This window comes from Telopea speciosissima, chromosome 4 (genome assembly GCF_018873765.1).
Source record: "Telopea speciosissima isolate NSW1024214 ecotype Mountain lineage chromosome 4, Tspe_v1, whole genome shotgun sequence".
Lineage (NCBI taxonomy): Eukaryota > Viridiplantae > Streptophyta > Magnoliopsida > Proteales > Proteaceae > Telopea > Telopea speciosissima.
Window position 1 is genome coordinate 38,154,336 of NC_057919.1, and position 25,268 is coordinate 38,179,603.

The 25,268-nt window shown below is 41.4% G+C and overlaps 1 long non-coding RNA gene across 1 annotated transcript in view; it reads left to right on the forward strand.

The window, feature by feature from the left end:
* Positions 1–17,714: 17,714 nt before the first annotated feature.
* LOC122660096 overlaps positions 17,715–25,268 on the forward strand; it is a 28,414-nt gene continuing 20,860 nt past the window's right edge. Inside the window, exons 1-2 of the long non-coding RNA XR_006332619.1 lie at positions 17,715–17,729; positions 23,179–23,181. This is a non-coding gene — a long non-coding RNA (uncharacterized LOC122660096). The remainder of the gene's footprint in view (positions 17,730–23,178; positions 23,182–25,268) is intronic.

The following is a 25,268-nucleotide window of genomic DNA, read 5'->3' on the forward strand; positions in this document are numbered from 1 at the left end:
TCATGATCCCATGGACCGCAGCACCGCCTAAAGGCTTGAGTTGATTCCACAGATGCCAACGACCATGTGATTCTTCTTTGGTTTCCTCTTTTTTTATTTTCCAATTGATTATGCTTCTTCCTTGGACCCACCTGAACAGCAGTAGATGAAGTCGGGTTTGCAACCTAGCTTTCCTCTCTCTCAACCTGACAAAAGTTCGATGTAGCCTTTCCTCTAGGGAGGCGTTAAAAGCCTTAAAATTCTCCAATAACGCACCACGATCCACAGGCCATAATATAAATCATCCAGCTGTATGTTATCTCTGATAGATCGAACCATTGCTTTGGCAGATAAAACAGGTGTTGAAACAACTCCAGCCGACCGAGAACCCGAAACAAATAGAACGCAAGCGTCCTCCTCGTCATCCCTCGAATCATCTTCATTAGTAAGCTCCAGCAATTCCGACCCAGAACTGGTCGGCGCAAACACTCTCGGAAAAGGCACACCTGGCTCCTGCAAAAGAGAAAAATTCTCCTGTAACACCCCTGCAGAACTCATGATCTCACCCTCCTCCAACAAGCCTTCTTCAACCAACACGGCCTTATCATTGTTAGCCGCAATAAGCGGCGCCCCAGATTCCTCCTCATGCTCGTGACGGTTGCCTCGAGCAGCTGGGTTCCCGTCCTTTTTAGTCTCAATCACTCCAAGCGTTGATCCGCCCTCTACAACTGAGTTCTGGAAGGCACCGGCTTCTAAAGAGGGAATCCACCCTCCTAGTAGCAGGTCTCCAGCGACCTCCCCTACCTTGCTTCTGCAGTGCATCATGCTTAGGCACATTTACCCCAGCATGTGAAGAGCCTTCACCCCTAGGAAAAACCATACCCTCCTTATTAGGAGCAGCACCCCTATCACCAGCCAAATTGGCCACATCAATCGTATCGTTCCCAATGCCAACGAAAATTGCCTTCCCCTTTAAGTCAGACCGAGTATTCCCTTCCCCCGTATTTTGCAAAGGCCTCCGACAATCTTCCCTGGAGTGCCCTAGTTTAGAACAATGGTCACAATACCAAGGTAACTTCTCATATACTACCTTTTGATAAAAGCCATCTGCTCCACAACCAATCCATACCTTAGTTGGGAGCGAAGAACACAGATCACTATCTACACAAGCAGGTGCCGCCACCATCCTCGTACAATTTAGAAGTTGCACTAACAATTTTTAACACCTTGCCAATCATTCAAGCAATAGAAACCCGAAAATTTCCTTGATAGAAATTAACTGGCAGCCTTGGTAACAATACCCAAATTGGAGCAAAAGGCGACTCCCAACTTGCTACGAAATCACTCGTCCACTTCATGAAGCATAGCAGAAATCCTTGGACATGGATTTGAGACTTCATCCACATCTTTACATAGTCCTCATGCTTAACAAAACGCAGAAGAATGTGCCTGGGATCCAACAACGAAAGGATAACGTCCCCTTGAATAAGCAATGTTTTCTGAAGGTACTCCTTGATCGCAAAAAGAGAGGGCCTGCCATAGCTACACTTCACAATCAACGAAGAACAGAGCGCACGTTCAGAGATTTCCACTTCTTCCTTAGAAAAGAAAACTGCAGGTTCCTCGACAACTATGGACGGCTTCTTAACCTCCATCACAACTGGGGGAGAAACAAAAGATCGAGAGATCGCAGCGGCATAGGAGACCGGCATCACCCTAGCTGAGGCTGAATTGGGTGGGGGATCAGGAGGGCGATCCTCCCGAGAGGCAGGAGGATCGAGCATGAAACCTAGAAGCGCAAATCACCACTTTGCTAACATGCACCTTTTCTTTGGAGTCGGTTTTCTTAAAAAGATATTTTTTGTTTTGCTTTGTTATCCTTTTAGGAGTCGGTTATCCACCGACTTCCAAAAGATATATATATATATATATGTGTGTGTGTATTCCTAAGTGGTTGGATGCCATGTGGCACATTACCTGTCACACCCCAAATCACCCCCTGGGAGGATTAGGTAGGTGACTCGAATTGCGTAACGACAATCCGTCAAATCCCACGGATCTAGAAGTAGTGCTTACATTCATGGGTCCACATTCATCACATTACTACAGGTAAGATCAGAGTGCTGCAGAATAACTACAATTATAACAAAAGAGAAAGCGTAGCAATACGGGAATGTGAGTGATATATACATATATATATTGTGTTCTAAAACATTCCCACCCAGATACAACCCACAAAGAGAAACTAAGCTGACAAAAGCTAAAAGAAGAAAGATATACATACATATATGTATAGGGTGAGATAACACAACCCCAAAAAGAAAAGAAAGAAAACTACAGCAGAAACCACAAACAGAACGGGGATAAACTCCTATCAAAGACAAAAAGAAGTCCCCAAGATAAAAAGCATCAAGTGCACTCTTCAACGGTCTTCATCAATGACCACCGAGAATGCATGCATCATCGGCACAACCTCCATCGGGGTCCACACCAATATCATCATAACAACCAGGGCTCTCCTCCTCGTAATGAGCCTCCATGCCACAGCGGCATCGATCTGCAAAATCATCTAAGAAAAACATATATAACAGAGTGTGAGCCCCACTGAGCTCGTGAGAAAAATACATCATCATGCATGCACATGCAACCACAATCCACATGATCCTACATGATATGTAAGTCCAGATTAATTATTAGCCACCTAGCAATACAATTAAGTCAGGTCAGTGCTACTACAATCCCCAATACATGTATCCCTGGTGTGGGCTTGATTACCCCTTCCCGCGATACACCCATTGAGTTGTCGGAGAGGACCAGTCAACTCCCGCATTCGTTCACCAAGGTCAGCCTGACCAGCCCTCTATGATTAACCTGTAGGGTAATCCATCACAATTCTCATCTCATTTCTTTTCTGGCTTATAGCCCGGCATATAGCTCATATTCACCATTCTGGTGCAAACACATTTCTTTTCTTTTCTCATATACACATATGGTCACCCTCACAGGCATCCAACACCTTAACCCCTGTTGGCAAGGGTGTGTAGCACGGGTGATGAAACTCTAACCCCATGTCTACATGGCATCGTATGAGTCAGGTGGTGTCAACCGCATCCCATTCTACGAGCTACCACAGGCCTCATTTCCAAGCCGACTACGGCATCTAGTACAGACAATCATTGTACAACAACTTGAGTAATTGAACATAATTAAATAACATAGCATTTAAGATTTAAGAATTTATTTGCCGGCATAGTTACACATGTATATATGATAGTACTTTACTCACCTGGATTTGATTCTAGAAACTCGATCGTAAATTCATTTCCAACAGCAGTCTGATTGTAGACCTCGAGCGCGGGATCAAATCCTAGATGTAAATAAAAAATTATCATATTAAGTTTCCAATTTGTCTCTGATAGTCCTAGGGTTAACCTAAGCTCACTGGGTTGACCTGGTGTTCAGTTGGTTCTCACTTGGAATTCTCTGGGCCTTGCACTGGGCCTTAAGCCTATGTCCCGGTGCGTCATCCAGAGATGGTGGTCTATGGGTAAAATGGTCATTCTCAGTGATTGTACCTGATCCAAGGTCATAATAGGCTTACTGTGCTGCCCTCAGCCTGACAGTGCTGCAGGACCAAGCACAGGCAGGGTTTCCATCCCCTGCGGGGCCCACTTGGGTTCCCAAGCCATACCTTCATAAGGACAGATGTGGGGAGGGGCATTTAGGTCATTTCCCACCTTCCCACACAGTACCATGGCCAATGGATGAGGTTCCCAAGGCCAGATCAGCAATTCTACCAACTTCCATTCACTGGGCGATGTCTCTGGGCGTTGGGTGCATCGCCCAGAGTCTTCAAATCGATAATGGACTGAGATCCCAAGGTTACAGCTCATGGGCTATGCTCAAATCATCACCCCATGCATGTTAGGGTGCTATGTACCCCTAGGGGTGATCTACATCATGGTCCATGTGGATTTTCCATTGGGCCCACCTCTGGGCTGCCAGAGGCTACCCAGACAGCCCAGTAAATAGTGTCACAGAGTTTTCTTCAGGCATGAATCTCAATTTTAGTTACATGCAAGGCTGTAATCAGATGCTACATGGTGATTCAAGGCTGCAATTACCTAGGGCTAGGTCTGTGTAGTCATGGCTTGCATCCAGGGTTCCAAACAGCCAGCCAACAGTGAATCTGGGCAGTGCAGCTGTGCACAGCCAGATTCGGCTCTCAATAACAGCATATCAGACTTATATTTTTGTTCAAAAATCTTAGATCTTCCATGCTCTATGCTTGCATGGCAGATCTGAGGCTGTTCAGGGTAGTCCTTAGCTGTTCTAGGCTGCCGAGAGAGTAGAAACCAAGCAAAAACTCAAAGATTCAAGTGGCAGCAGGTATGTACATATGTATTTATACCTGAGCAGGGCTTGGATGCCACGAAAATCAGGCCCAGATGTGAGAGCAACTCTCTCCCTTCCTTTCTTCCTTTCTTCCTTTCTTCCTTCCTCTCTTCTCTTCCTCTCTTCTTTCTCTCTTCTTTCTCTTCTTTCTCCCCTCATGGTTCCAACAGTGCTAAGGGCTCTAAATGAGCCCAAGGCATCCCTTTTTATAGGCCAGCCCATGACTAGAGCTTGTTTGGCTATTAAGGCCTATTTTCAAAATGCATTCTTCACTGCATTCACAGCCACTCTGGGCTCTCTGGTGGGGTCCACAGTGAACCAAGGGTATGAGGTGGTCCCTCAGACTCCCCTCTACCTATGGAGGGTGCCCATGTCCATGATGTATGGTCCCCATAATTTAAATCCATTAAAATATGCTGTTTTACTCACTGGGCGATGTCTCTAGGCCTTGTCTGCATCGTCCAATGCCATCGCCCAGAGATTGCAGCAAGGCTGAATCTCAGTGTGGCTTGCACAGGGGTGTGACCCTTGGTTAGGGCATTGTCCCCACATGCCATTTAGAGGTTTTTACACACTTTTCCAGGGGTGGGTCCTACAGTTATGGGGAGGAGAGAGATTACCTGGAGTCCAGGCCATACATCATGGTGTGAGCTGTACAACCGCAAGGGTCAGTGATCCACCTATTGATAGGCATGTAGGATGATCCATACAGGGTTTCTTTATCAATCCAAATCACTAGAGTGATACTCCATAGTGTTCTTGGTTGCCTGGTCAAGGGTTCTTGTCCTTCAATCAAAATTCCAGTCAGTCAGGAGCAGGGTTTGACATTTCTTCCCACCTTACAAAAATTTCGTCCTCAAAATTTTCTTACCTTGCAATTCTAAGAGTTGAGGGTACTTCTCCTTCATTTCTTCTTCACGTTCCCATGAAGCTTCTTCCACCAGGTTGTTTCCCCATCGAACCTTTACAAAGGCGACAGTGCGATTACGAAGGTTATGTTCCTTTCTGTCCAATATCTCCGTAGGTTGCTCCTCGTAGGTCATATCCACATCCAACTATTCAGGTTTTGTTGATAGTACATGTGTCAGGTTGTTAATGTACTTTCTCAACATCGACACATGGAAGACATCATGGATGCCTGACAAAGATGGTGGTAGTGCTAGTCGGTATGCTGCGGGTCGCACTTTGTTGAGTATTTCATAAGGACCGATGAATCTTGGGCTCGACTTGCCCTTCTTGTTAAAACGTAGCAATCCTTTAGTTGGGGATACTCGAAGAAATACTTTTTTCTCTGACTTCAAACTCAATGTCCTTCCATCGATTATCCGCATAACTTTTCTGTCTTGACTGGGCTGCTTTGATCTTCTCTCTTATAACATCCACCTTGTCGCAGGTCGCTTGTATCATCTCAGGTCCGAGATATTTCCGTTCGCCAACTTCATCCCAATATAATGGAGTTCTACATTTATGTCCATATAGAGCTTCAAATGGTGCCATGCCAATGGTGGAGTGATGACTGTTATTGTAGGCAAATTCCACCAGAGGTATGTGAGCATCCCAACTATTGTTCATTTCCAAAACATAAGCTCGGAGCATGTCCTCTAGAGTCTGGATAGTTCTTTCTGATGGTCCGTCCGTCTGTGGATAGAAAGCTGTACTAAGATTTAGTTGAGATCCCAATGCCTTCTATAAACTCCTCCAAAACCTTGAGGTAAATCGAGGATCTCTGTCAGACACAATACTGACAGGCACACCGTGTAAGCGGACTATATTTTCTATATATAATTGGGCAAGCTTCTCCATAGAGTAACTTATCTTGATTGGTATGAAGTGAGTTGCCTTTGTCAGTCCGTCTACGATCACCCAAATCGCATTCATGGCTTTCCTGGTGTTGGGCAGATTTGTCACGAAATCCATAGTGATTCTTTCCCACTTCCATTCAAGTATATGTAGTGGCTGCAACAACCCATATGGTTGGTGTCTCTCTGCTTTTATCTGTTGACAGGTGAGGCACTTGGACACGTATATTGCTATGGTTTCTTTCATTCCCATCCACCAGTAATACTTCTTTAAATCCTTGTACATCTTTGTACTTCTGGAGTGAATTGTAAAGGGTGAGTTGTGCGCCTCTTTAAGGATTCGGTCTTGCACATCATAATCATCAGGCACGCACAATCTGTCTCTAACTTTAGTGCACCATCATGGGCTAAAGAAAAATCTGGGTCCTTATGGACACCTTGTTGTACTTCCCATATGATCTTGGCTAGCTCAGGGTCCAATGGTTGCTTCGTAATTACCTCTTCTCATATCGATGGCTGTAGATCCAGGGCTGCTAATTGCATAGCCGTTTCTTCGATCACGAGTTCCAGATCAAGCTTCCGAGCTTCTTCATACAACTGTTCGCTTACAACCAAGGAAGCGAGAGATGCAGTCTGAGATTTTCTACTTAACGCATCAGCTACAATGTTGGCCTTACCAAGGTGGTACTGGATTTCACAGTCATAATTGTTTGAGTTAAAATAATACCGCAAGCGTACGGGTCAATCGTAGCTACGGGTCGAACACGAGGAGATATATGCCACTCTATTTAACTAACTTAAAAGTAATGCAAAGTGAACCAAATTAAAGTGTTAAATTAAGCTAATTAAATTAATGAAAATTAATGCATCCTAACTCATAAGCATCTAACAAAATTAAGGGATTAAATTGGCGTCCTAACACGTGAGCATCTAACCTATCAAACTAAAGCGAATTGAAAGGAATAACAAAAACACAGCCACACTTCATAATCACATAAAAAAAATAAGGAAATAAAAGTGCATCCACATACCACAACCATATAAAAAAAATAAAAGAAATAGAGGGAGAAGAAGAAGAAGATAGAGAGAGATAGAGGAAAGGGAGAATGAGATTAAGGGTTTAGAGAATGAGATACCTTGATGTGCTTGAATACTAGAATAAACTCACCATGGCTTCCTCTTCTAAATCTCCATGTTTTGTCATCAACATAGGAACTTAGACTAGGAAGCTTTAAACTAAAACTATTACAACCATTAAACTAGACTTATGAAATCAAAACTAAGAACTTGAATTCAAAACTAAGAACTTAAGCCACAAATAGAAAAAGAAGAGAAAATTTCACTAAGTGAATGAAATAAAAATTACACTAAAAAACTGAATTAAAATTGAACTAGAAACTAACTAAAAACTGAACTAAAAAACTAACTTCTTACAACCCAAAGGGCAAGGGGTATTTATAGGGGGAAGAGAAGAGAAGGGAGAAGAGGGAAGTGTAGGAGAAATATTCCTTAAGAAAAGAGAATATTCTCTTCTCCTTCCTCTTTTACAATGCCTTGAATCCTAAGAAAAAAGAAAAAAATAGAAAGAAGAAGAAGAGAAGATTGTTTACATAGACCTTCTATTTCTAGAAAAGTAAACTTCCAATTCTAACAAGTGCTTCCTTTTCTTTGTAGATATTTTCTCCAAGCAATAAAATCAAAGCATCTTTGATTTTTCAACTTTCCATAGGTGAGAATGTCTTTCAAAATAAGTCTATCCCAAGTAGAATTTCAGAAGTGCCCTTGAGAAGTTGGAGGAGAGAGAGAGTAAGGGTGATGACTAGGATTCCTTCAAGAATAAATAAAATATCCATTCTGTCCTTCAAAAAACGTGGAGCATGGGGTGCTTATATAGGCCTCACCATTGTGTTCCTTGCGAAAAATCACCCAAAATAGACCCAAATTTCGTCCAATTTGGAGTTCGGGAGCCCAAGATATCTCAAGTTGAAGTTGGACTGTCCAGAGCCCTCCAAATGGAATCTTTCGGGTACAAGAAATGTAACTTCTAATAATTCTGTTAAGGCCCCTGCAATATGAACTTTCGCTTCACTTTGTCCCCAGCCAACTGTCAATAATTACAAATAAACCCCTATAGACCATTTTCGTGCTTCGTTACGGAAACGGCCGTAACTTCTTCGTTTCAACTCGGAATCATGTGCCGTTTAAACCGTTGCGAAGCTGACTCGATGGGCTACGCATGTAAGCCATTAACACCTTTAAACACCTTAAAAATATTTCCTTAGCATCATCTCCTCCATTTTCACAAGAAATCACCTACAACCTGAAAAGCACAAGAAAGCACCGAGTAACTCTGTCCAATGTGATAAAATGTATGCTTTATGCCCTAAGATTTCACACATAAATGTGCTCATCAGATTCCCCCACACTTGAACGTTACTTGTCCTCAAGTAAAGCAAAAGAAAACTAACCTAGAATGCAGAAAATCCTAACTCACTTTCGTAGGAATCACGGTTGCACTTAGCATGTGCAACAAGCCTTTCAACCCCTAGGTTACCCCTAGTGGACGAGTTGTGTCTCGTGGGTGTTTGCAGTGAATATACACCCAAAATTCAATAAATCAAAAAGAATGATGTAAATTTTAATCATGGTATAAGTAGGATAGTGCACATAATCCCAAAAAGTGCTCAACTAAAGATCAAGGAGCCCAAGGTTCCCCCACACTTGAATTTTATTATCCCACATCAATTCAAGTAACAAGCATGCATCAAGTTCAAGGGATCTCCTCATATTTTCTGAACACTACTCACCTTCAAGTAAACCCCCCATAGCATCGATGGAACCAAAGACTTAGGCATTGAGTATTGTTGACCATACTTTTTTTTTTTCAAGCATTAAGGCAAAAGTTTTTTTCTTTCTCAACCACAAACTCTATTTCTACTCCACTCTTGTTCTCCGAATGACATGGTGGAGCATACACTGTACACCCAAATACTTGGTAGCTTCGCTTTTTGCATATATCCATAGGACATTGAGACATTGATGCAAGAGTTTTTTTTTTTTTTTTTTTTTTTTTGGGTTTCCTTCCAAGGAATTTTGATCAAGTCACCCTGCTTCATGAGGCACAGTGCCCTGTCTAGTCCCAAGGAATTCCACTTTCTTTTCTATTCCTTGTTTTTTTTCTTTTTCTTTTTTTCATTCACTTCCACTTTCATGCCTTGCCTTGCCACAAACAAATTGGTCTCAACTACTAGCCAAAAGATCAAAGGGTCCATAAAACACATAGAGGAATCTAGCCATCAAATGAAATAACGCTCATATTTTTCAATTCAATCCCTCTCACCGGATACAAACCAATTACCGTCCTTGAAAAGGGATTTTTTATTATTTCGCATGCTAGGACACCTAATTCCTTCTTTCTCTCGCTTTGCAATCAAAGAGACATATGCACAAAACCAAACTATTGTCACAATCAAAATTCACCAATTAAGCCCAACATCCCCCCCTACACTTAATTCATGCAAGTGTCCTCAATGCATGCATAAAAGAAAGAATAAGGACAAGGGAGGAGATGAAGGGGCTTACCGGATATAATCAACAAAGAGAATCATGAAGAGTCATGAGCTCTACAAAAAGTGCTAGGAGCAAGACAGAAATCTCAATCCATGGCCGATGAATGGAGAAATAGCTTGGACCCAGAAAATACTCGACCATGAATTTTAGTAAAGCGAGAAATAATATGGAAGTTAAGAACAATCGAGAAATCTTCAATAGAAAAATCTATCCTCATGGGACAGTGGAAAATGAAGGCATTAAAACTCAGGCCATAAATCCGTCCCTCCTCTCCCGTTTGCAATGTAGAACACCTATCATTGTTTGAAAAACCAATCAAAAACGGATCACAATAAGCATAAAAAGGATTACGAATAACCTCATCTAAATAATCATAAAAAATTGGAGGTTTACTCAAATCAATCCTGGCAATACAACTATCCGCTCTTTGCATAACTTGGTTTGCCAAATAAGGATCATGGAAATATGCTTGAAAGGCATTATGACTAACATTGTCCTCCTCAATAAAATCATCAAACCTAGGAGGTTTGGACAAATCAACATGTGAGACAATGAAATCCTCAAAATGACAATTATCTAAGTTTTTCAAAGAGAGAGGGGGAGATCGAATTTCCTGGGTTTCTATGTTATCATGAAAATCTGATTCTAAATCAATAAAAACACTAGGCTCACTAAAATCAAAAATTTTAGGAAAAAGTTGGACTTCCCCAGGTAGCTCATCAAATCTCGCTTCACTAATTTCCTGAGGAGACTCAATCTCAACAAATAAATCATCATGAAAAACAGCTTGTTGGGAATGACTCTTATTAACCTCAAATTGGGGTGGTGGACTTTCAATATCATTAAACTGGGGATGGGGCGGTTTAGGCTGACTAGGTAATGTACCCGTTTCCTCCTCTTGTACCATGGTTATCAGTTGAGAGAGTTGCTTCTCCATGGTATTTTGGCTTGTTGTGAGAAGGTCTATGTATTTCTCAAGCTCATTCATCCGGCCTCCTCACCCATGTTACGAAACTCAAGGGGTTGGTGATATGGTTCAAGGAGAGGTGGCCCATTGAGATTTAATGGAGGGTTGGGCATTGGAGGACCAAACTGACCATGATATTGGAAATTGGGTGGTCCAGCTTGGTTATTCCATTGATCCCACAAAAAATCGGGATGATCACTCCACCCCTGATTGTAAGTGCCAAAAGAATTGTATTGAAATTGAGGACTCACATTCTCATCACCATAGCTACCCCCATAAAGATTAGGGCATCCTTCCATAACATGGATTGTGCGGGAAGTGACCAATCAAAATTTTTCGAAAGCCCATAGTTGGGTTGGGGAGCAAAATTGTATCTTGGGGTGGTGCAAAATTGTTCTCTCTCTCACTACTTTTGGCTTCCCTAACCTGTTTAAACATTTCCTTCAAAATCATGGTTGCCTTAGCATAGGTCCATCTTTCCCCCAAAGTCTTATTTGGAAGTGTATCTCCCATTATTCTAAATTAACCACCTATCCCAAATTGAGGTCTCCCATAAAAAAAAATTTAAAGAAAAATAAAAGACTAGAAAAAAAAATACTAAAAATAAGAGGGAGCCCAAGGTAGATAGTGCATCTATCCCTCAGAAATCGAAACAATGGTTCCAAAGCTGTAAGGTTGCCATATAGGTTGACAGCAAGGGAACCCGTATAGTCTTCACGAGCCACCTACGGGCGACTCCAAATGGATTCTGATGTAGGGTGGAGGACTACTATACGTTTATGTTTCCAACGCTCTCACTATGTCGCTTTCCTGTTATCAAGAGTGGTCACCTCCAAAGATAAGTCACATGCCAATCCAAACCACCCAACGAATCAAGGGGCACCAAGATTGGTTGGGTTTGGGCATATGAAGGACTTTAGATTGGGCGCACACTATTGAAACAAAAAAGAAACAAGAGGAGGTTTTCAAAATTTTTTTTTTTAAAAAAAAAAAAAAAGAAAAAGAAAGAGGAGAAAGAGAATAAACTAAAGCACTTCGAATTACTTAAAAATCAAAAAAATAAAGTGGTCAATAATCTCCCCGGCAACGGCGCCAAAAACTTGTTTGAGTTAAAATAATACCGCAAGCGTACGGGTCAATCGTAGCTACGGGTCGAACACGAGGAGATATATGCCACTCTATTTAACTAACTTAAAAGTAATGCAAAGTGAACCAAATTAAAGTGTTAAATTAAACTAATTAAATTAATGAAAATTAATGCATCCTAACTCATAAGCATCTAACAAAATTAAGGGATTAAATTGGCGTCCTAACACGTGAGCATCTAACCTATCAAACTAAAGCGAATTGAAAGGAATAACAAAAACACAGCCACACTTCATAATCACACAAAAAAAATAAGGAAATAAAAGTGCATCCACATACCACAACCATATAAAAAAAATAAAAGAAATAGAGGGAGAAGAAGAAGAAGATAGAGAGAGATAGAGGAAAGGGAGAATGAGATTAAGGGTTTAGAGAATGAGATACCTTGATGTGCTTGAATACTAGAATAAACTCACCATGGCTTCCTCTTCTAAATCTCCATGTCTTGTCATCAACATAGGAACTTAGACTAGGAAGCTTTAAACTAAAACTATTACAACCATTAAACTAGACTTATGAAATCAAAACTAAGAACTTGAATTCAAAACTAAGAACTTAAGCCACAAATAGAAAAAGTAGAGAAAATTTCACTAAGTGAATGAAATAAAAATTACACTAAAAAACTGAATTAAAATTGAACTAGAAACTAACTAAAAACTGAACTAAAAAACTAACTTCTTACAACCCAAAGGGCAAGGGGTATTTATAGGGGGAAGAGAAGAGAAGGGAGAAGAGGGAAGTGTAGGAGAAATATTCCTTAAGAAAAGAGAATATTCTCTTCTCCTTCCTCTTTTACAATGCCTTGAATCCTAAGAAAAAAGAAAAAAATAGAAAGAAGAAGAAGAGAAGATTGTTTACATAGACCTTCTATTTCTAGAAAAGTAAACTTCCAATTCTAACAAGTGCTTCCTTTTCTTTGTAGATATCTTCTCCAAGCAATAAAATCAAAGCATCTTTGATTTTTCAACTTTCCATAGGTGAGAATGTCTTTCAAAATAAGTCTATCCCAAGTAGAATTTCAGAAGTGCCCTTGAGTAGTTGGAGGAGAGAGAGAGTAAGGGTGATGACTAGGATTCCTTCAAGAATAAATAAAATATCCATTCTGTCCTTCAGAAAACGTGGAGCATGGGGTGCTTATATAGGCCTCACCATTGTGTTCCTTGCGAAAAATCACCCAAAATAGACCCAAATTTCGTCCAATTTGGAGTTCGGGAGCCCAAGATATCTCAAGTTGAAGTTGGACTGTCCAGAGCCCTCCAAATGGAATCTTTCGGGTACAAGAAATGTAACTTCTAATAATTCTGTTAAGGCCCCTGCAATATGAACTTTCGCTTCACTTTGTCCCCAGCCGACTGTCAATAATTACAAATAAACCCCTATAGACCATTTTCGTGCTTCGTTACGGAAACGGCCGTAACTTCTTCGTTTCAACTCGGAATCATGTACCGTTTAAACCGTTGCGAAGCTGACTCGATGGGCTACGCATCTAAGCCATTAACACCTTTAAACACCTTAAAAATATTTTCTTAGCATCATCTCCTCCATTTTCACAAGAAATCACCTACAACCTGAAAAGCACAAGAAAGCACCGAGTAACTCTGTCCAATGTGATAAAATGTATGCTTTATGCCCTAAGATTTCACACATAAATGTGCTCATCAATAATCTTTTACCAGCTCTAACCACCGTCTTTGTCTCATTTTCAGCTCCTTCTGGGTGAAGAAATACTTTAGACTTTTATGGTCGCTAAAAATTTCACTCTTTTCACCATATAGGTAATGCCGCCATACCTTCAACGCGAAAACTACCGCTGCCAACTCTAAGTCATGAGTGGGGTAGTTCTTCTCGTGCTCTTTTAATTGTCTAGAGGCGTAGGTGACTACTTTACCTTTCTGCATCAGGATGCCACCTAATCCTGTCTTGGATGCGTCGGTGTATACCACCATTCCTCCAGTGCCATCCGGAATGGTCAAGATTGAAGCTATCACCAATCGGTTTCTCAATTCCTGAAAACTTTTCTCGCATGCTCCATTCCATTCAAATTTGGCTCCCTTCTTTGTAAGTTTTATCATGGGTGCCAAAATCCATGAGAAATTTTCAATAAACCGTCGGTAATAACTGGCCAAACCTAAGAAACTTTAAATTTCAGTGGCACTCTTCAGAGTCTCCCACTCGAGAACTGCTTTCACCTTTCCTGGATTCACTTTAATGCCGTCTTCAGTAATGATGTGTCCCAGGAATCCAATTTGGTGAAGCCAGAATTCACATTTACTAAACTTGGCATAAAGTTGGTGCTCTCGCAATCGTTGCAACACGAAGGTAAGGTATCGAGCATGCTCTTCCTCATTCTTGGAGCACACCAGGATGTCATCAATAAATACAATGACGAACTTATCCAATGCATCATGGAACACTCTATTCATCATGTCCATGAACGCTGCCGGGGCATTGGTTAATCTAAAATGACAAGACTAAGAATTTGTAATGTCCGTATCGAGTTCGGAATGCCATTTTGTGAATATCACCGCTCTTGATCTTCAATTGATGGTATCCCGACCTAAGACCAATTTTAGAGAAAACTCTTACTCCTTGTAACTGATCAAATAGGTTGTCGATGCACGGCAACGGATATCAATTCTTGATAGTCAGCTTATTCAACTCACTGTAGTCGATACATAGCCGCATACTACCAGCCTTCTTCTTTACGAATAGCACGGGTGCTCCCCAGGGCGATACGTTGGATCGTATGAAACCCTTCTTCAGCAGGTCTTGAAGTTGAACCTGCAACTCCTTCAGTTCGATTGGCGCCATCCGATATGGTGCCTTGGATACCGGTGCTGCACCAGGAATTAGATCAATCACGAATTCTATATCGCGGTCAGGCGGTAGCTGCGTCAGATCTTCTGAAAAAACATCGGGGAATTCTCTGACGACTTCTAGTTCCTCCAAGGGTTTAATCTTTGCCTCTGTGTCTATTACAGTGGCCAAAAAGCCTTGACATCCTTCGTCTAACAATCTTCGCGCCTGGAGGGCTGATAGGGTTATCTTCCTAGGTTTCCTTCTTGGTTCACTTTGATAAGTGAGGATTGACCCATCATTCATTTTAATTACAATCTTCTTCTCCACACACAAGACGTTTGCACCATAGGCGGATAACCAATCCATGCCTAGTATCACGTCAAAATCCTTTATATCGATCTTTATCAACCATGCAGTTAGATTCTTCCCACAAATTTCAATCTGGCAGGGGTCGTATACTTCTTTCAAACTCACGACACTGCCCGTCGGTGTGCTGACTACTAGTTTGTGCCTGATGTCCCTCGGTTGATCTTTCATCTCGCTCGCAAAAGTGGTAGAGACGAAAGAGTGGGTTGCACCCGAGTCGAATAATACTCGTGCAGGTATGGTCGAGACATTCAGAGTACCTAGGGTTTGTAGGTAGTTTAGGTTACATAAGGTAAACCAATTATTCCCTATAAATTAGTAGTGTTCAGCAAACTTACCTGTCAATACATCGGAGTTCGCCTCAGCTTCTTCATTCGTCATCACAAACACCTTTCCTTGCGTCCAATTGTCCCGTGGCTGAAAAGGTCTAGCGTAGGGCTGATTCGGCGAGTTGTTGCCATACCCACGTGATCTGCAATCTCTAGCCATGTGCCCTTCCTTATTGCACACATAGCACTTATAGGGTGAAACAGCAGGTGTTGAGGCTTGGCTCACTTGACTTGTCGCTGGTCGGGTTGGCGAAGCTGCTGTTGTCGCTTGACTCATAGCCGGTTGAGTAGGTCGATTGAATGTGGGGCGAAAAGGGTTCTGACCCACGTTCGGCCTACGATACAAAGTCGAGACAGAATTTGAATTGGTTCCGCGGTAAGCCTTATTTGGCCAAGCATAGGTCTGGAAATTGTTTGGCCTCTCTCGTATCCAGCCTTGGCTGAGGTAACGGGTCTTGTCATAGAAAATGGTTCTAAGCATCAGGTTATACTTAATTAAAAGCATTAAGTACATGTCTACTAGAACTTAAATGACTAAAAAAAAAAATCAATAAAATATACTTGAGTTGGCTCGAGGTACCTTAGCGTCTAAGTGTTTTGATTAACTAGACAGCTTATAAAATCCTATTCTTGGCAGACTTGGATTTTGGATGGGGTAATATCTACGCTCCCTACACGTAGTAAATACATATTACAACATACCTACATATCTATGTCCGGTTCTGCATAACAACACTCCACACAGTTCGTACATCACAATATCAAGCACATAATATTTAAATATTACACTCACCAATTCTCGTAAGTATATATATATAATTTAAGTACTAATATCAACATATAGACAAGGGATTTCAATTTCCCATGTGTTCTTACTAAGATCCCCGATTAGAAGTTGTATCCCTTTGATTTCATGAAAAGTGTATGTGTTTAGTTAAATTTTTTTTTTTTTTAAATTATTATTATTTTTTTTAATCATTAGTAAAAATCTTTATTTTTTTGTTTAATAAAGCCATTATAGGTGGAGTCCAAGTTCCCATGTGTCAAAAGATCAAAATCAGCAAAATTGCATTCACTGGGCAATGTCTCTGGGTATTGCCTGCATCGCCCAGTGCCATCGCCCAGAGAATCGGGGCGTAGGTATATGAGTTCGAGAGGGGCCCATTTCAATCCTAACTTCTTCTAAACTTCTCTAAACACTTGGGGAGAGTCCTTGAAGGGTTGTGTGACTAATTCCACACTAAATCCTCATATTTCTTCGAGTTCCTTGCGAATCTACGCGTGCCTAGGTAAGATTTCTTAGCCACATTCTCTTTTTAGGTTTTTCTTCTTATTCTATCTTACTTTAGCTAGGGTTCTTGCTAGATTTCCTTGCCCTAACTATCTCTTTTCTTCTCTTTTGTAGGAAAAATGTCTACAAGTCATCGCACGGCTAGGAAGTCTGTGGCACAGAAGAGACTCTGAGTTGAGAGTGATCATTCATCATCATCTTCATCTACGGTACCTCCATCTTCACCTAGGGATGACTCCTCTTCAGAGGAACCCGAGTTTGATCGATTCCATTTTTCTCGATACGAGCATGCTAGGGTTTGGAAGAATTTTAGATCACTAAAAATTGTGAATGGCCGGGTGGTCTAGGTGGAGGACTTTCACCAGTACAGTCTCTTTTCTAGGTTCAACATCTTAGGTTGGACCTCTATGTTGACCCCCACCGAGCCTTGTTATCCTAACTTGGTTCGGTACTTCTATTGCAATTTGGTGCCATCTGGGGCACAAGAGTTTGGTCTGTTGAATAGGGTGAAGGGAGTGGATATTAGGTTGACCACTGTCTCACTAGCAGAGATTTTGAGCATACCCAACACAAGAGAGAGGGTTTACTACAAACCCAGGGTGGACATCTCTGAGATGTTTTCTTTGGAGACTAGGAGGTTGGTTTTCAAAGCATTGACAGGTTCACAGGACACTCCCAAGTCTGAGGCTTCATATAAGCCCAGTGCTAGAGTGATTAGTAGGTGTGTTACCTACAACTTCTACCCTAAGGGCGGCAATAGGGGTAGTATCTCTATGATGAGGGCCTACATCACATACTGTCTACTGGGAGCTGGCAGAGGGGGTCCGATCATAAACCTCCCATACCTTTTACTCCAGGTTATGTTATATCACACACAGAACCCATCTGATGGGAACCTTCCATATGGGAAGCTCCTTACCTTAGTCTTCCGGCATTTCGAGGTTCCTTTGGCGGGAGAGTACATGGAGAAAGATAGATCCAAGCCTATTGATAAGACCTCAATACTGAAGATGAAGGTGCTTGGAGAGGATCCACCAGAGGATGAGCAGTAGATGGAGATGCAGCAGAGGGACGAGGAGCAGGAGGAGGTGCAGGGTGGTGATGAGCATGATGAGGAGCTGAGAGATATTGAGAGAGACACCCAGGGCGAGCTTGGAGAGAGACAGGGTATGGGTCAGGGCGACTTCGAGGGTGTTGGCACACAGTTCACTGACTTACCTGCCTACGAGGCGACGGGTGCCACCAGTTCTCAGGTTCCAGGGCCTTCTGAGTGGGCACAGATGATGTCACATTTCCAGGGCCTCAGTACCTAGCTTTCCGACATGGCGACTAGGATGGATCAGGGATTCACATCTTTAGAGAGCAGGGTGGGATCTGTTGAGCAGCGCTTAGATTTTTGGGACAGATTCTATCGTGTTGACTCACGCCAGACACAGCCTCCTTCGAGCGACCTTCCTCCTTCAGAGTAGTTCTCCTGACCAATACTGGTGTCTATGGTACATGGTTCAGATATATTTTTTAGCTTATGTACTTATTTCTGCCTTTTTCTTGTGTTGGGTTTATATGTAGCTTTTTTTTTCCTTCAGTTTATGTAATTATCTGAGAGTAGTACTTTCAGTTAAAACTTTTGTAGTATTCAGCCACAGTTATCTTTCACTTAATGGTAATTATGCATTTTCTATTTAATTGCATCTACCTCCCCTGTAACTTTTAGTTATTACTTGTTTTAGTGTCAGTAGCTTATTAACTCTAATCTGCACCCCGTGAATGTAAGAAGAGCCTCATGCTCTGATACCAAGCTCTGTAACACCTCAAACCACCCCCTGGGAGGATTAGGTAGGTGACCCGAATTGCGTAACGGCAATCCGCCAAATCCAACGGATCTAGAAGCAGTACTTACATTCAAGGGTCCACATTCATCACATTACTATAGGTAAGATCAGAGTGCTGTAGAATAACTACAATTATAACAAAAGAGAAAGCGTAGCAATACGGGAATGTGAGTGGTATATATATATATATTGTGTTCTGAAACATTCCCACCCAGATACAACCCACAAAGAGAAACTAAGCTGACAAAAGCTAAAAGAAGAAAGATATACATACATTTATGTACAGGGTGAGATAACTCAACCCCAAAAAGAAAAGAAAGAAAACTACATCAGAAACCACAAACAGAACGGGGATAAACTCCTATCAAAGATAAAAAAAGTCCCCAAGACAAAAAGCATCAAGTGCACTCTTCAACGGTCTTCATCAATGACCACCGAGAATGCACGCATCATCAGCACGACCTTCGTCGGGGTCCACACCAATATCATCATAACAACTATGGCTCTCCTCCTCGTAATAAGCCTCCATGCCACAACGGCATCGATCTGCAAAATCATCTAAGAAAAACATATATAACAGAGTGTGAGCCCCACTGAGCTCGTGAACAAAATACATCATCATGCATGCACATGCAACCACAATCCATATGATCCTACATGATATGCAAGTCCAGATTAATTATTAGCCACCTAGCAATACAACTAAGTCAGGTCAGTGCTACTACAATCCCCAATACATGTATCCCTAGTGCGGGCTTGGTTACCCCTTCCCGCGATACACCCATTGAGTTTTCGGAGAGGACCAGTCAGCTCCCGCATTCGTTCACCAAGGTCAGCCCTACCAGCCCTCTATGATTAACCTGTAGCGTAATCCATCACAATTCTCATCTCATTTCTTTTCTGGCTTATAGCCCGACATATAACTCATATTCACCATTCTGGTGCAAACACATTTTTTTTCTTTTCATTTCATTTCTTTTCTTATATACACATATGGTCACCCTCACAGGCATCCAACACCTTAACCCCTGTTGGCAAGGGTGCGTAGCATGGGTGATGAAACTCTAACCCCATGTCTATATGGCATCGCATGAGTCGGGTGGTGTCAATCGCATCCCATTCTACGGGCTACCATAGGCCTGATTTCCAAGCCGACTATGGCATCTAGTCTAACATTCACAATCATCAGATAATATTCACAGTGTTGATCAACAGACAATCATTGTACAGTAACTTGAGTAATTGAACATAATTAAATAACACAGCATTTAAGATTTAAGAATTTATTTGCCGGCATACAGTTACACATGTATATATGATAATACTTCACTCACCTGGATTTGATTCTAGAAACTCGGTCGCAAATTCAGTTCCAACAGCAGTCTGATTGTAGACCTCGAGCACGGGATCAAATCCTAGATGTAAATAAAAAATTGTCGTATTAAGTTTCCAATTTGTCTCTGATAGTCCTAGGGTTAACCTAAACTCACTGGGTTGACACGGTGTTCAATTGGTTCTCACTTGGAATTCTCTGGGCCTTGCACTGGGCCTTAGGCCTATGTCCTGGTGCATCATCCAGACCCTAGGTCATAATAGGCTTACTGTGCTGCCCTCAGCCTGACAGTGCTACAGGACAAGCACAGGCAGGGTTTCCATCACCTACGGGGCCCACTTGGGTTCCCAAGCCATACCTTCATAAGGATAGATGTGGGGAGGGGCATTTAGGTCATTTCCCACCTTCCCACACAGTACCATGGCCAATGGATGAGGTTCCCAAGGCCAGATCAGCAATTCTGCCAACTTCCATTCACTGGGCGATGTCTCTGGGCATTGGGTGCATCGCCTAGAGTCTTCAAATCGACAATGGGCTGAGATCCCAAGGTTGCAGCTCATGGCCTGTGCTCAAATCATCACCCCATGCATGTTAGGGTGCTAGGTACCCCTAGGGGTGATCTACATCATGGTCCTTGTGGATTTTCCATTGGGCCCACCTCTGGGCTGCCAGAGGCTGCCCAGACAGCCCAGTGAATAGTATCACAGAGTTTTCTTCAGGCATGAATCTCAATTTCAGTCACATGCAAGGCTCTAATCAGATTCTACATGGTGATTCAAGGCTGCAATTACCTAGGGCTAGGTCTATGCAGTCATGGCTTGCATCCAGGGTTCCAAACAGCTACAAGTGAATACGGCGGTGCGGTGTGCACACGCCAGATTCGGCTCTCAATAACAGCATATCAGACTTATATTTTTGTTCAAAAATCTCAGATCTTCCATGCTCTATGCTTGCATGGAAGATCTGAGGCTGTTCAAGGTAGTCCTTAGCTGTTCTAGGCTACCCAAAGAGTAGAAACCAAGCAAAAACTCCGAGATTTAAGGGGCAGCAGGTATGTACATATGTATTTATACCTGGGCAGGGCTTGGATGCCACGAAAATCAGGCCCAGATGTGAGAGTAGCTCTCTCCCTTCCTTCCTCTTCCTCTCTTCGTTCTCTTCTTTCTCCCCTCACGGTTCCAACACTGCTAAGGGCTCTAAATGAGCCCAACGCATCCCTTTTTATAGGCCAGCCCATGACTAGGGCCTGTTTGGCTATTAAGGCCTATTTTCAAAATGCATTCTTCACTGCATTCACAGCCACTCTGGGCTCTCTGGTGGGGTCCACAGTGAACCAAGGGTATGAGGTGGTCCCTCAGACTCCCCTCTACCTATGGAGGGTGCCCATGTCCAAGATGTGTTGTCCCCATAATTTAAATCCATTAAAATATGCTGTTTTACTCACTGGGCGATGTCTCTAGGCCTTGTCTGCATCGCCCAGTGCCATCGCCCAGAGATTGCAGCAAGGTTGAATCTCAATGTGGCTTGCACAAGGGTTTGACCCTTGGTCAAGGCATTGTCCCCACATGCCATTTAGAGGTTTTTACACACTTTTCCAGGGGTGGGTCCCACAATTATGGGGAGGAGAGAGATTACCTGGAGTCCAGGCCATACATCATGCTGTGAGCTGTATAGCCGCAAGGGTCAGTGATCCACCTATTGACAGGCATGTAGGATGATCCACACAGGGTTTCTTCATCAATCCAAATCACTGGAGTGATACTCCACAGTGTTCTTGGTTGCTTGGTCAAGGGTTCCTATCCTTCAATCAAAATTCCAGCCAGTCAAGAGCAGGGTTTGACATTACCACTGCTTAAAATGGAATCAAAATTTTGATAAACCGAGACCCATTCCGAAAATTATAATTTCCAAAGCATTGGTCAAAAATTGACGTGCAACGTATTGTCGAAAAGCTCATTTTGGGCACTTTTCAATGACACGAGGTGAAGGCATAGGATTAACTCGAACCTTGTGGGAAATGCACTGCGAGTAGGCGTGTTGGCCTGGCAATGTAAATGGGAATTGAGAGCCAATTTGTACCACTCTCATACCAAAGCATAGTGTTCAATCCGAAGATAGACAACACTAATCCGCAATGTCAATATCCAATTTCTGAAACCATTGTCCTTTAAATTTTATAGGGGGCAATTTGGTTAGTTTTAGCAACAAATCTAGGGTTTTAAAAATTCCTGAAACATCAAGTGCCGAATCTAGGGCAATTTTATCTCCTTGTGTCATCATTTCTAGGGGTGACAAAAATTAGGTGTCTACACCTTGGTTTCTATACCATTAGTGCTCTCCTTCTATATCTTGAAGGGGTGCATGAGAAGTTGACGTTTGACTTTGATTTGTTCTTTTGTCTTCTAGATATACCACTTTTTCTTTACCTTTGGCTTGATATGGGATTCTCCCATTGTAGCCTAGTCCCTCTTTGTCTTAAGGTGCCTTTTGTGGAGTACCAAGAAGATTATCCAAGGATTTTTATCCTTTGGTGGCAGTCATCAGTTTCTGATTATCCTCTTCAAGTTTTGCAGTATAAGAGTGTAGTTCATCTACTTTATTATGTAAGAGAACAACCTTTTTTTTGAGGTTGATTTTGGTTATTTCTAGTCGTTGAATAGCTTCATATAATAATACTTTAAAACCTCTCTCAATGTCATTTTCATTAATGTCATCAGTAACTATATGATCACATATATCAATATACTTAGAAGCTATAATATAACCGGCAGTTACCTCATCATTGTCTTCCTCCCTTTCTTCAGTAATTGCCATGTGTACTAGAATGCTTTGCTCCTTATCGGATTCCTCTTCTTCTTCTTCTTCACTAAAGTCCCACGAGGTTTTCGTAACATAAGCATTCTTCTTTTCTTGTATTTTTGGGCAGTCAGTTTTAAAGTGGCCTGGTTTTCAACATTCAAAACAAACAACATCCTTTTTGTTAGTAGATAGAGTTTTATCCTTGGATGAAGATTTACCTTTATGTTTTTTTAAGGAATTCCCTTCGTTGAATGATCTTCCTCCTTTTCTTTTGAGGAATTTTTGGAATTTTCTGGTTATCAAAGACATCTCCCTGTCAAAGTAAGTGATGTTGTCCTCTTCGTCACTATCGTCATCGGATATGTTTGTCATTTTGAGTGCAATAACTTTCTTCTTAAGTTCATTTGTTTTGATTTACTTTTCATCTTCATTTAACTCAACTTCATAAGTTAGCAAAGAACCCAATAATTCATTTTTACTTACCTTTCGATATCCTTGGCTTCCTTGATTGCGGTTACCTTTAGTCTCAATTTTTGGGGTAGTGATCTGAGGATCTTCCGTACATTCTCCGAGTTGGTGTAAGTTTTTCCTAGGCCCTTCAGCTTATTAATGATGGTAATAAATCTTAAAAATATGCTAGCAATATTCTCATTTTCTAACATCTTAAATAATTCATACTCATGAACAAGTTTGTCAATCTTGGATTCTTTCAGTTGTGAGGTTCCTTCATAAGAAACCACAAGTGTATCCCATATTTCTTTTTCTGTTTCACACATAGCTATCTTATTAAATTTAGAGTCGCTTAATGCATATTGCAGAAAAGTAATAGCTTTGTAATTATGTTGAACTCTCTCCTTTTCTAAGGGAGTTAGTTCAGATGTGTCTTTTGACACGGTCTCATCATCTACTATATTGGAGTAGTAGTATGGTCCATGTTCAATCATATGCCATACATTAAGATTGTGGGCACATGTGAAATTCTTGAATCTAATTTTTCAGTATGAAAAATTTTCTCCATTACACAAAGGTGGTCTAGAGACATTTACTCCCTCAAGTGTTGTAGGGTGATGTGAGCCCATAGATCTTTTAGTCTCTTATAATAGGCTTCCACTCTAATACCAAGTGTTGGATAACCTAGAGGGGGTGAATAGGTTACCTTAGTGGAATTTATATCTTTTTTTATTTTTACTATATTTTCTCAAATTAACAAAACTTGATAAAATAATGCAAATTAAAGTAAATGAGACAGGATCATTTATAGTGGTTCCACTCTACCTCATGTCTACATCCACTTCTCTCAACCTTGAGAGAATTCCACTAAACTTTTTTCTTTTAGTACAGTACGTGGGAAAAAAACCTTTTAAAAATCTTTTCACCAAAATAAAAAGATCCTTCAATCTTTTAAGGATAAGAAAATCTCTTACACAACACCTAAGTACAGTCTAGGCAAGTGCAAGAAACGCCGTACTCATCTAGAGTCTACCCAACTCAAGAGTAAGAAAATAATTAAATAAAAAAGAAAAGAGTGTTACCTAGGCAGGAAGTGTGCCAACTACTTCTTACAAAAAAGATGAGGATATGCAAATATGAGTGCAAATTATGTTTGACCTTTTGGAACTTCTCTTTGGAAGTGATCTTTCAATAGAGCTTGAACAATGAAGTCGACCTAGGATGATTGAGAATTCTTCTTGACTTTCAATGATGTCAGAAGGAGCTTCGAATTGACTTTCTCACCTCACAATAAAGTCTTCTTTTTTATTATAGTGATGGTGAAAAGGTCTGACACGTTTGGTTTATAGGCATTATTTAATGCTCAAAAATCATGTGTCAAATTGCTCAAACGGCTATAAAACGACTAGTTTTTGAGTCTATCGGTCGACCGTTGAATACGACCATTGGGTTAAATAGAGCCGTTGGGACTTGTTTTGTCCTACCGGTCGATGACCAGTCAACCAATTGATTGATCGTCAGTTGTTGGGCGACCGATTGAAACTGGCAAGCCACTGTTTCCAGCGTTCGAAAATGCCTTATGGTTCGACCGGTGGATCAACCGCTTGCCTATTTTTATTCTTTTTTGCTGTCTGTCTCTGATAGACTTTATCTATTCCTTATCCAGCTTATGTCAAAGTCTTTTAAGGCCTATAAATCAACACCTAAGGTCTCTAAGCATGTATGCATGAATGATGTGCATTTTTCACTATTTTTCATGCAATACAATATGCATACTGTGTGCTTCTATCTATTTACACATCTTCAGTCTTGGGTCTTCACTTGGGCCTTTTCTTCTTTCAATCTTCTAACTTCTCTTTCTTCTTGTCTTGTTTAAACTGAGGTTTGTGGCTTCCATACTTTTCTTGCTTGAGCTATCATTTCTTCTTTGAGCTTCCAAAAATTATTAGTATAATGGTTTGTTTGTTTTGGCATATGTTTGTTATCATCAAAACTTATCAAAAAAGGATTAGATTAGATACGTATTTTCCAATAGGGAGTTTGCTTTGATACCACTGTAATAACTCAGCCCTTCTCTTTGCATGATATTGTTCGCTATGGCCCAATGGGCCTCACGGCTTTAAAACACGTCATGCTAAGAGAGGGCTGGGTCGTTACACATAAGATTTTTAGAGACTATCAGCCTCACTTTCTCTCTTCTAGCCCTCGTACAT